At 46.6% G+C, this 12,367-nt stretch overlaps 1 protein-coding gene across 3 annotated transcripts in view; it reads left to right on the forward strand.

The window, feature by feature from the left end:
* Nucleotides 1-12,367, forward strand: part of ZFHX3 (zinc finger homeobox 3) — a 281,010-nt gene that overhangs the window by 158,458 nt on the left and 110,185 nt on the right. The window lies entirely within an intron of this gene.

Genomic DNA, 12,367 nt, shown 5'->3' on the forward strand with positions numbered 1-12,367 from the left:
GCTCCTTCTGCATTATAAAGGCAGAGTTGAGTAGTTGCAGAGGAGACAGGATGACCCACAAAGCCTACGGTGTTTTCTGTCTGGTCCTTTCAGAAAAAAGTTTGCTGACTCCTGGTCTAGATGATGGAAGAGTGTCTTGTAAATTCTCGGGAAACCATGGACAAGAAATTATTCTACCCAGACCATCCTTAAAAATGCAGTTGTTGTCCGCTCATGGCTCTGGTTTACTTCTTTGATCTTAGGAATTTGCTTATTAGATGTTCAATGCAATGACCCTAATTTTGTGGCAAGTAAGCCGGCATCAGCTTCTCGCTCATGTTCTGCTAGTCATTTTATTCAGTAGATCGAGTAGCTTTTGGCATTTCTATGGGTAGGACGCTGCTCATTAGTGGATGTGTTCAGCCTTTACCTTTGCTGAAATCTGAGTGCTTTCTCAAGCTGAAACAGTGGGTATTATTCTAAATGTTAAGTAACATAGCTCTCTACAAAGACTAAACGCTTCCCCGTCATTATTAGCTGTGCTCAGTCGTCATTCTTCATGATAACGCCTGAAGTAGGTTCTTGGTATTGCCGTCCATATTTTATCACTGAAGCGGGGAAGGAAGGGTGACTTGCTGAAGGTCACATAATAAAGCCCGCTGGCAATTTGTGTCATCACATGAGTCATGTTGGCACTTGTGGATGCAGCTGGCACCAGTGGGACTTCACACCCAGAGGCAAGCCAGTCCTTCTAACAGGTTCTTCCCCGGCGAAACGTGACGATTTCATTAGCAAGGTAAGTGAATGGAGGATCAAGGAATTAATTCGTCTTTGTGTAGACCTAGGGCCCAAATGAAGTCAAATGGTGGGGAAGGCTTTCTGATTCTTCAGGTTTCTCTTTCAACCAATTATTATCCCTGGACAACATTTTATTTTCCTTTTAATTTTGCTTTACCATTTAGGAAGCACGTTCCCCTTGCTTTACTCCCTCCAACCTCACAGCCGCTCACTCTAAGGTGGCTTGCTTTCTCACTTCACAACTGAGGAGACAGGTTAGTGCCAGTGCCCCGTCCGCTTTGCACAGCTCTTGGTGTGGGTTAAATTGCAACTCCCAAGAAGTTCTCACCCAGGGACCTCAGAATGTGACCTTATTTGGTACTAGGGCTATTGCAGATGGAATTAGTTAAGATGAGGCCACACGGGAGTAGGGTGGGCCCCTGGTCCAGGATGACTGGTGTCCTGATAAGAAGAGAAGAAGAGATGGACAAGATGGAGGCAGAGATTGGAGTTATGCCACATGGAGTGCTAAGGACTGCCAGCCTTCACCAGAAGCCAGGAGAGAGGCATGGACAGGTTCTTCCCTAGAGACTCCAGGGGGAGCCTGGCCCAGATGACACCTTGATTTTGGACTCCTAGCCGCTAGATGAGGCTTCTAGCCACTGAGTTGGTGGTACTTTGTTATGGCAACCCTAGGAAACTACTACAGCTCCAAACTCCTATTTGCGTTTCTCTCTGCAGAGTGACTTGTATCCTGTGCATTGAGCACTGAGTGCGAGGACCCACAGTCCCTGCCGTCAGGAGCCCTGCATTCTTATTGGGGAATGTGGCACATACTTAAAGCCGATAACCAGCACTCAAGGCTCCGTTGTCAGAAGAGGTGCTGAGAGATCAAGACATTGACTTCAGAGGAGAAAGAATCATTCTATACAGAAATAGGGTGTGAAGCAGTATGCTAGGAAAGTTGGAATGGAGGTATGCACGGGAGGGAACAGCACGAACCACCCCTCCCATGCTCCTCCCCACACACAGAGGAGACCAGTGAAAGATGGAGAGTGAGCAGAGCTGGCTGGAGAAAGGGGTGGTGCAGGGGAGTAGCAGATGACGAGGTCTACTGTGGAGAACCTTTCTCATGTACAGAGAATGATGAAAATAATGTTTGGAAACGATTAAACTGGCATTGTTGTAAGAGGTTAAAGTGTGAGGAGACAAGAAGCAGGAACATGGATACACAAGTGGGGAATGAAAGAATCAGAAGCTAGAAGACAGACTGCCGGAAAAGTTTACATGCAACCGGAAGCTGGGACTGGCTGTTTGTTCTGCCTTCCTTATATTATTACAGGGTAATCTGGAAAGAGCATTGAACAATTTGTGTTTTACGATTTGAAGCCTCTACTAAAAGCCTCTTTTAGTAGATATCTAATATATTTACTAAAAGAAAGCTGCCAAGCAATGTATTAATACTTGCACAGTAAGCTATGGGATTCAAGATTCCAAAAAGACATCAGCTGCCAATTGGTGTGGTGGTAAGCCATTGGCTATGTCTTTAATTCTATAGCCCAGGAAGAAGCCATGACAATTCTGTGTCCAGATGTCAAGATGCACCAATAGCACAGTAGCTACTAATGTGTGTAGTGAATACTGTAGCATCCTAGAGCTTCAAATTTCATGCCCCCAACAATGCCTGCCATTTTGCTCAAATGAATTTTCCCAGTTGCCACATTTTTAGGTGCAGCTTTCTGAAACTTGAATTTCACTGAAAAAGGTCCCTCGTGGCTCTCCAGCAGGTGTTGTGAGCCAGCACCCATTGGAGCACATTTGACTGTGCCCCCTGTGTATCTCCTCCTCTGGGTCCTTCTCATCTCAGTGCTGTCTTTTGGGCCTGCTGGAGTGGAATGAGCTTGCTCCATATAAGAAGAGTGTGTTTTAGTCAACCCAGACTTGCAGGTGAAAAATCTCCAGTATCTTATCAAAGATAAGTTTAAAAAAAGAAAAGCAAAAAACTCACGGACCAGCTGTCTAGTCTCCTGAGGCTGCCGTAACAACATACCACAGCCTTGGTGGTTTAACGCTGTAGAAGTTTATTATCTCAGTTCTGGGGGCTAGATGTCTGAAATCCAGGTGTCAGCAAGGCCAGGCTTCCTTTGAAGTCTGTATGGAAGAATCTGTTCCATGCCTCAGTCCCAGTCTCCACATGGCATTCTCCCCACTGTCTGGGTCCAAATTCCCTCTTATAAGGACACCAGTCAAATTAAGGGCCCTCCCTACTCCAGCATGATCTCATTTTAACTATTTCCCATTTCTACATCAGATCAAATCCAGAGGTACTGGGGATTAAGACTACAACATACCTTTTTGGGGAGCACAACTTAATCCATCGTATGGACCTTGTGGCTTCATTCCAGTGAGTAGCTTGAGAGTAGAACCGGGAAGTGGCGTCTTTAGGCTCGGTTGCCTGGAATTCCCTGCAGAGGACCCTGATGGGGGCAGGGCTGGCCAGCAAGTTGGAAGGATGGGGGCCCAGAGTGTGGGCAGAAAGTGGAGAGGGAAAGAGTCATGTCCAAGCATTCCGTTTCTGAAACCATGTGGAAAGCAGTCCCTTCCACAAAGGCCCCAGAACTTGAAAATAGATCGGAGAGAAAGACTCAACCAGATAGCTGGCCTTCTGGAAGCTGTGAGAATCAGGGGTGCAGGTCCACGCCAAGAGCATCGAAAGGAAGCAGGACTCAAACAGATTCTTGTATGCCGATGTTCGTCACAGCATTACCCTTCATAGTCCAAAGGTGGAAATGACCCAAGTGTCCATCAGCAGATGAATGGATAAACAAAATATGGTCTATCCATACAACAGAGAAGGAATGAACTACTGATATATGGTACAACATGGATAAATCTTGAAAACATTACACTGAGTGACATGAGCCAGGCATAAAAGGCCTCATGTTGTATGATTCCACTCATCCCCAGAATAGGCAAACTCACAGAGACAAAGAGTAGATTAGAGGTAACCTGGATCGGGGGGGAGGGGAGTCGTTGCTTAATGGGTACAGAGTTTCTGTTTGGGACGATGAAACATTTGGAAATAGATAGTGGTGATGGTAGTACAATCTTGTAAATGTAATTAATACCACTGGATTGTATACTTAAAAATGATTAAAATGACAAAATTTATGTTATGTATTTTACCACCACCAAACAAAGCAACCAATAAACAAAGAATTGGGGATCTGGTTCTCGGAAGTCAGTCAGTTAAATAGGATAGGAAATGTGGGAAGAAAATGAAGATGGATGTGTGTGTATGGAAATCAGAGTTTTCATCCTGACTCTGCAAACCTGGGGACAGTCAAACTGCTCATCCTTCTGTGCTAGGAGTGCCAATTTGGCCGCCTACTTTCAGGAACCTAAGCCTTACCACCCCCACTCCACTGACTTCGTAGACATTTTACGTTTAGAACTAAAATATGTACTATTTTTTTTAGTCAAGATGTGTTGTCCACTGCCCACTCATGCTTGGAGTCCTGGCGGTTTCTAAATTATTCTCCTTGAGAGGCATCTGTGGAGCCTGCTCCCTATACTTGTTTCTGTGATCTTCTAGATATTTCTCAGTATATCCACAACTTGCAATTATTTGTTAGAGAGTAAAAGAGCTGTTGTAAAAGAGTTGAGCGATATTAAGATATTAAGCCTAGATAAATAACATAGCTAAGTGCGTAGAAAAGATGGAAGTATAGAAAGATGGTGACCATTTAAGTTAAAAAGTGTGATGAGTCCTCTCCTCTGGCTGGGGGACATTTTGGCTGATTTGGAATGGGGGGAGCACTAGTGAGATCCATATGCTAGAAAATTAATACAAAGTCTTTATGGCCACTCAGTAAAGCCATTTGTAGTAATGAGGTCATGCAGTCCTATTTAAACCAATACTAAATATAAGCAAATATACACATTCCCTCCTGTCTCCAACCTCCCGTCTCAACCATCAAGGAATGCAGAGCCTCATGTGGAAGTTAAGTGAGGCACATGCACAAAAGGATGATTTGTGGTGGGTGCTGACTGGGAATCACCTACCCTTATGGGACCCCAGAGGAGAGAAGGCAGGTCTGGGTCAGGAGTGATGGGGAAAGACTCCAGGTGGAAGTGCCATCGACCTGTCCTGGGAGATGTATAGCGTTTCAGCAGGTGAAAGAGATGGGAGGAGAAGGTTTCCAAGCCAGAGAAGGCAGGGGGACCAGAAAGATCAGGGTTGGTGGGTAGGGGGGAGACTGCCAGGAGTCTTATTTTTATGTGGAGTGTGGAATGGGGTGGAAGGGTGAAATATGAGACAGGGGAAGTGAATTTGAACTAGGTTAGATAATGTATTTGTTTCCTAGGGCTTCCGTTACAAATTACCCCAAACTTGGTGGCTTAAAACAGCAGACATTTACTCCTTCACAGTTCTGGAGGGTAGAAGTCCATGTTCGTTTGTGGGTAGGGCTGTGTTCCCTCTGAGGCTACAAGGAGGAGCCCTTCCTTGCCTCTTCCTAGCTTCTGGTGGCTCCCGCAGTCCCTGACATCCCTTGGCTTGTGGCTGCATCACTCCGTCTCTGCCTGCACCTTCACGTGGTCGTCTTCCCTGCATGTTCCTGTGTGTCCTTGCCTCTTCTTACAAGGATTTAGGGCCCACTCTAACCCTGGATCACCTCATCTTAATGTCGCTAATTACATCTGCAAAGGCCTATTTCCAGATAAGGTCACATCTGAGGTTCCAGATGGACATGAGTATTTTTTGGGGGAACACTATTCAGCCCCCTACTGATGGGTCTTAAATGGTATGCTAAAGACCAGGATAAGAATGGAGCATGAGGAAGTTTTCCTCACTTGTTCCAACTTTCAGTCAGCAATTTTAGTTACTTGTAGTACATCAGGAGCTGTGCTGAGTACAGAGGATAGAAAGATAAAACTTCATCCCAGCCTGTAAGATGCTGTACATGATGTGGGGGTGGACTCAGGGAGGTTTGCAACATAGTACGATGAGAACAGCAGAGAAGCTGCTACCCGTGGGCTGTGGGTTCCAGAAGCTGGAAGAGTTGAGCCTGGGAGTCAGGGAATGCCTCGGACAAGGAGCAGCCAATGAGCTGGGATCTCATCTCTCCAGCTGTTTATTTCTTTCATTCTACTCATCTCTGCACCTTTAAAAAAGACCTAGTTACCCTCATTCTGCTTCAATCACAAAACGAAACTGTTAACTTTTGAAATTTAGTAGTGTGACACCCACCCCCTCACACCCCCCACCCCCGATCTTTTCTGGCTAATAAAACAGAGTTCTCACGTGGGCCTCATTGCTTTGGTTTTATTATTCCCAGAGGCCTCACATTCTGGGGTGTGTGGGTGGTAGAGTAATCGGAGTTGGGAGGGCTGGAATAAATAAGTCCTCCTCTGATCCAAACCTCAGTGAAAATATAGTTTTCTAGAGTATGTCTCAGGCACTGGACTGTTTCTAATATAGAAAGGACCATTTCTCAATTCTTTCTAACTTACTAGAAAGTCATCCCTACTAGGAGCCAGTCTTGCCCAACCCACCCTCTGAGACTGGCCACCATACTTGAGCGTGCACCAGAATCACCTGGGGGGCGTGTTGAAACCCCGGTGGCTGGAGCCCACCTCCAGAGTTTCTATAGGTCTGCATGGAGTCTGGGTGGGGTTCTGGTGCTGTTAGTCCTGGGACCACACTCTGAGAACCGCAACTCTAAAGTGAACCCACTGGGAAAAGGCAATGCTGGAATCTTGTTGGGACCTGCCTTTGGCCTGGCTCTTTCTTATGGGCTTCCACAGTGAGCTGCTTAAGGAGAAAGAGTGTCCTTCCCAGCCCATCACAGCAGCAGTAAACGCGAAGATTGCCGGAGGATGGAGGATGGCTCTCCAGAATCCTGATGGGGCCCTCTGGGTTATCCTTGTGAGAATTGGGACTCCTGCAAAGCTTGTGGGGAGAGTTGGTGGGGTGGGCTGGGGTGGGGGGACTTCCAAAGGTATGTGGGCCATGTGAAAATGGGTTCAAGAATCCGGAGCCCACACCTCCTCGTCTGTGAGAGAGCAACCACTGTCAAGACCAAGACTTGATCTCAGCAACTTGGATGTCAGCAGCAAGGAGAAGCGATTTTGTTCTCATCCATCCTCAGTCCCAGTAGAGCTGCTGGACTTGCTGGACTTCGAGGCTCAGCCTCGTCCTCATTCTCTCGTGCTGGTTGGTGCTCGGGCCCTTCTGTGAGAGGCCCATCTTGAGACCTGGAAATGAGGGCACTAACACTCTGCAACAACCTGAGGGAGGTTAGCAGCCTCCCTGAGATCCCCCAGCCCAATGGATGTTCACAGTCTTCGAGCTCACGCCCGTTGGAATGATTAATTGATGTCCCCCACTTTGTTGGACAATTAAGAAAAGCAGGAGAAGGAGGGAAAAGTCTTCAGTTAGACCTGATTTGGCACCATATTGTTTTCTGTTAATCTATTTTGTTTTCCGTCCATCTGTCCCAAGGGATGGGTGCCTTGCTGCTTGCTGAAGCATGCATAACTAATGTCCTCATTAAGGGCTGATCTGTTTATCTGGGCCATGCTAGGAAGCCAGCCTGCCAAACCTAGGCACAAGCTGGGGGCTGTTACCTCCCTCTGGGCCTTAGCCCCACCTCATTAAGCTGGTCCTGGCTATTGATTGGGAGCCTGTGTTGGGAAGAGTCTTACTTACTCCATGCATTATCTTGACAGATTGATCAGACCTGATTGAGAACCTCTTAAAGGAACGAACAGCTGTAATGGGAAAGTTGGACTCTGTCATCCGTTAGGATGATTCTGGGAGCAAGAAGAACAAGGCTGACATCTTGGAGCAATTGTATTTACAATTAACATGGCTGAAAACGATTGCCTCTATTGATCCCCCCTTCCTGCAATTACAGCCCCATTGTTTACATTCCAGCACTTCAGTTATAAAAAGGAAATTCAATAATTATTGCATTATTTAAAGTTAAAGTGCCACAGAGTTTGCTGGCTGCGCTTGCTGGTTGATTTAACGTTCAGTAAAATCCATGCTGAGCTCTCCATCTTGAGGCTGAACTGTATCGGCTTTTAATGAGACTTAAAAAGGGGGGGAAGGAAAGCAAAACCCCGTCCACAGGGTGTTTGTCTGGGTTATTTATGGGGGGAACCCGAAAGCAGAGCAGAGCAACCAGCTGTGTCATCGTTCGCAAACCCGCGGCCCTTCTCCCACCGCGTGGCCTCTCCTGGCCTCCCGACCCCAGCGCTCCACACGCAGCTCTGCTTCCTGAAAGCGCCATCTTGCTCTCTATTCTCTTTTGGCTCCTTGTCCCCCTTCCATAAGTCTCCTTGAACCTTCAACAAAATCCGTGGAATTGAAGCAGGAGGGCTGAAATGCCTGCAAGCAGCCAGAACCATCGAAGCCCGAGGCGTCGGTTCTGAGGGATTTCTTTTTCCCCTGCCCCATCAGGCTACTGTTTTCTCTTTCAAGGGAAAAATGAAATGAAATAAAAATTAAGCACCTCTTATAAGGAAGAAGTCAGCCCGTGTCACCCTGGTTGCCCAGGTTGTTTCTCTTAATGAAGGTGATGAGGGCATCTGTCAGCAAACCGCGGGAGCTCCAGAGATGCCTCTGGCTTTGAGCGCCAAATTCGTGCTCTCAGCAGCAGCAGGCAGAAAGTTCAAGAGCGTGGGAGGAATTTTAAAGAGCATTTTATTTTTCTCATATTTGGTGGAAATTCTCCCCTGGGCTTCGGTCCAGCAAGACATCTGGACAGGTGCACCCAGTAGGGTGCAGAGCTGGGGAGGAAAGCATGGTGCCTCACGCTCCACCGTCAAGAGTCACGCTTTCAGCGATGACCCCAGGAAATTTTAGACTGCAGGTGTGAAAGGGGAGAGGAAGATAAATAAAGCCAATTCTGACTTTTATGAAGTATCTGGAGCAGGCTAGGAGCGGGCAGCTGCTTCCATGTGACTTGTTCATTAAAGAGGTGAACTCTTGTGTGCAGGCATTGCATGATTTATCTAGTGCAGTTTGCTAGAATCTGAAATACTCTTTGGGGCAAGGTGGCTGCAGAGATTTTAGCCCTTGGATGTTTTCCTCCTTATAGGGGAACGTCTCTGTCTGTTCTGACTTGGGCCTCTTCTGAGGCGGTTCTCAAAGTGTGGTCCCTGATCAGCAGCATATCACTGTTACCTGGGAGGTCTTTAGAAATGCAAATTCTTGGGACTTACCCCAGACCTTCTGAATCAGAAACCCCTGGGGTGGGCCCAGCAAGCTGGGTCTCAGGTGCTTCTGATGTGTGCTTAAGTTAGAGAGCCACTGAGCTGGAACACCTTCTGCAGCATTACCACCAAGCCCAGGTGTTGTACCTGCCAATCAGAAGTGAGGAAGCAAGGTCTGGGCTCTAGGTAGAAAGACGATTACAGTGAAGTAACCCACCCATTGCCTCGTCCGAAGGATTTTCACGTTTTCTTACGTGATTCTGAAAGTTGCCTCACAGGCAGGCCAGGCAAGTATAAATATCACCATTTTACAGCTGAGGTAGCACACCTGTTTGAGCACCAGGCAAGTATTTTTCCTGCTGTGTTCGGTCAGAATGTTGGAGAGACAAAGATTTGCTTCAGGGTGAATTTGGGGAGTCAGGAAAGTGTCCGCTGACCTTTGCAGCTGAGCTCTGCTTCCTCTTCTGTTCCACACCTGGGGTGTTGGCAGGCACGATAAAGAACGTGGCCCTTGATTTTTGTGATATTGGTGTCCTGATGAGCAAAGAGAGTCAGTAAGCACATAGGGTTTTGTGACAAGGACACGGTCTTGGGGCTTGGATCCAGGCTCCACCTACATCAGTGGCCTGACTTTGACAAGTTAATTTCTGTGCTTCACAGTTGTTTTACTGTCAAGTTGCTTTACTGGAGCCTAGGAGGGACATGTCAAATTGTTGAGTTCAGTAGACATTCATTTCCAGCCCTAATCCCAAAGCTTAACTAATTTGAAAAAAATAAAAATGACAGCAATGATAACAATAGCCTTATTTAGTAAAAAGGCTTACTGTGCACCAGGCACTGTATTAAGCAGTCCATACCAGTTATCCCATTGACTCCTCCCAGTTTCTATTGTTGTCCCATTTTGCAGATGAGGAAACTGAGCTTCAGCAGGTGTTCTGCTTTGCTAATGCTGCCGTTATGCAAAATACCAGAAATGGATTGGCTTTTACAAAGGGGGTTTATTTGGTTACACAGTTAGTGTTAAGGCCATTAAGTGTCCAAGGTAAGACATCAGTAATAGGGTACCTTCACTGAAGGATGGCTGATGGCGTCCAGAAAACCTCTGTGAGCTGGGAAGGCAAGTGGCCGGCATCTCCTTGCTCCCAGGTTGTGTTTCAAAATGGCGTTCTCCAAAGTATTGCTCCCTTAGCTTCAGCTGCTCTGTGTCTGGGCTTGTGTGGCTCTTTTTAAAGTACACCAGTGATCCAGTAAAGAACTATCCTGAGTGAGTGGAACAACACCTCCATGGAAATAATGTAACAAAAGGTCTCGCCCACAGTTGATTGAGTCACATCTCCATGGAAACACTGAACCAATAGGTTCCAACCTAATCAACAGTAATACATCTGCTACCACAAGACTGCATCAAAGAATACGGCATTTTGGGGGACGTAATACTTCTAAACCAGCACAGCAGGGCACCTGACTTGCCCAAGGTAGTGCGGCTAATGAGAACCAGAGTGAGGCTTTTCCACTGGGCAATCTTAGTTGGGAGTGCACCTTAACTGCTATGGTTGGCAACAATTTGAAGGGGTTTCCTGAGGACAGCTAGAGTAGTACCTATACAGTGAGCTTTATTTTTGCTGGGTGCTTAAACCTGCAAGAGCTGGAGGTAGCTACAGTGAAAAGGCACGTCTGAACTAACGAAGCAATTTACTGTTACCTGTGCACTATCCTAGATGATACTTTTCAGATTCTGAGGAGTTTGAGATAGTTTCTGGAAGTTATCAATTTGAGGTTAGCCTCATGGGACCTACTTTGTTGGTTACCCACCCGTGAAGCCCTGCTTGACTTCCAAGCTCTGTAGATTCAATCATTGTGGAAATTGACCCCCACACTGCTTGTGGCTCTGGTTTTGGTGGGGCCCTTCCTAAGGGAGGGCCTGCCTCTGCACATCTAACAAGCTTCCTCCAAACAGGCGTTTGTGCTTGCGAATGCTTGAAGCATCACCCAGCTGTAAAGAGCCACTGCTGAAAGTTATTGCGATCTACCTGCAGAATGTGCCCAATTCTTAGCATATGTGCAGCCTGTCTGTCCAGGCAGGAGGGAGAATGTGCTCCTTAAGAACAAGAACATCACCCAGCACCCCTGAATGTTTGTGGGTCCAGAGAGAGTCCACAGCTGTCAGAAGTCATAACATCCAGTATTTGCACACCTACTGTGTGCAGGACTCTTTTCTTATATTTCTTTCCCAGCAAGAATGCCAGTGTGGGAAATGCAGGCACTGAGCTGGGCTCACCCGCGATCCAGGGCCGGAGTCAGGACTTAGCATCCCTGCATCTTTTCCCTCACAAGAATGGTGTTTCCTGATTCATAAGTCTCAGTATTAGCATCTTCCTTGAGAGAAGCTTAGTATATTCTAGGAGAAAAACAATAACATAAATCTGTGATCATCTGTAGGTGGCATCTGCTTTGACTTTTAACTCTTTTCTGGTAATCATGGTGGGGCTCATATCTCATGGTGTCTGCAGGGAATGCTGATACTTTTGCATAATAAATTTCATATCTCTCTGTTAAGAAGAGTGTTCTGGTTTGCTAGTGCTGCTGAAATGCAAAACACCAGAAATGGACTGGCTTTTATAAGAGGAGGTTTGTTTGGTTGCACAGTTACAGTCTTAAGGCCATAAAGTGTCCAAGGTAACACATCAGTAGTCGGGTACCTTCACTGGAGGATGGCCAATGGTGTCCGGAAAACCTCTGTTAGCTGGGAAGGCATGTGGGTGGCATCTCCAAAGTTCTGGTTTCAAAATGGCTTTCTCCCAGGACGTTCCTCTCAAGGCTGCAGTTCCTCAAAAATGTCACTCTTAGTCATACTTGGGGTATTTGTCCTCTCTCAGCTTCTCCGGAGCATGAGTCTGCTTTCAACAGCCATCTTCAAACTGTCTCTGTAAGCTGAAGCTCCTCTCTCAGTTCCAGTGCATTCTTCAAAATGTCCCTCACAGCTGCAGCGAGTTCCCTCTGCCTGACAGCTCATTTATAGGGCTCCAGTGACTCATCTTAGACCCACCCCGAATGGGTGGAGCAGCACCTCCATGGAAATTATCCAATCAGAGTCATCACCCACAGCTGGGTGGGGCAAATTCCAAAGAAACACTCAAAGAATTACAATCTAATCAACACTGATAACGTCTGCCCACACAAGATTACATCAAAGATAATGGTGTTTGGGGGGCCATAATACATTCAAACAGGCACAAAGAGTGTAGTCACTACTTATGCATGTGGTATTTTTATTAGAATTATGACCTTAATTTTATGACTTGGCCTATCTCAAGAGAATTGGGTAAGGGAGATGGGGAGTGGTGGTGTTGGCACAGCAGAGGGTACATGGGGTGATGGCCAGTGACCA

Source organism: Choloepus didactylus, chromosome 22, assembly GCF_015220235.1.
Source record: "Choloepus didactylus isolate mChoDid1 chromosome 22, mChoDid1.pri, whole genome shotgun sequence".
Taxonomy (NCBI): Eukaryota; Metazoa; Chordata; class Mammalia; order Pilosa; family Megalonychidae; genus Choloepus; species Choloepus didactylus.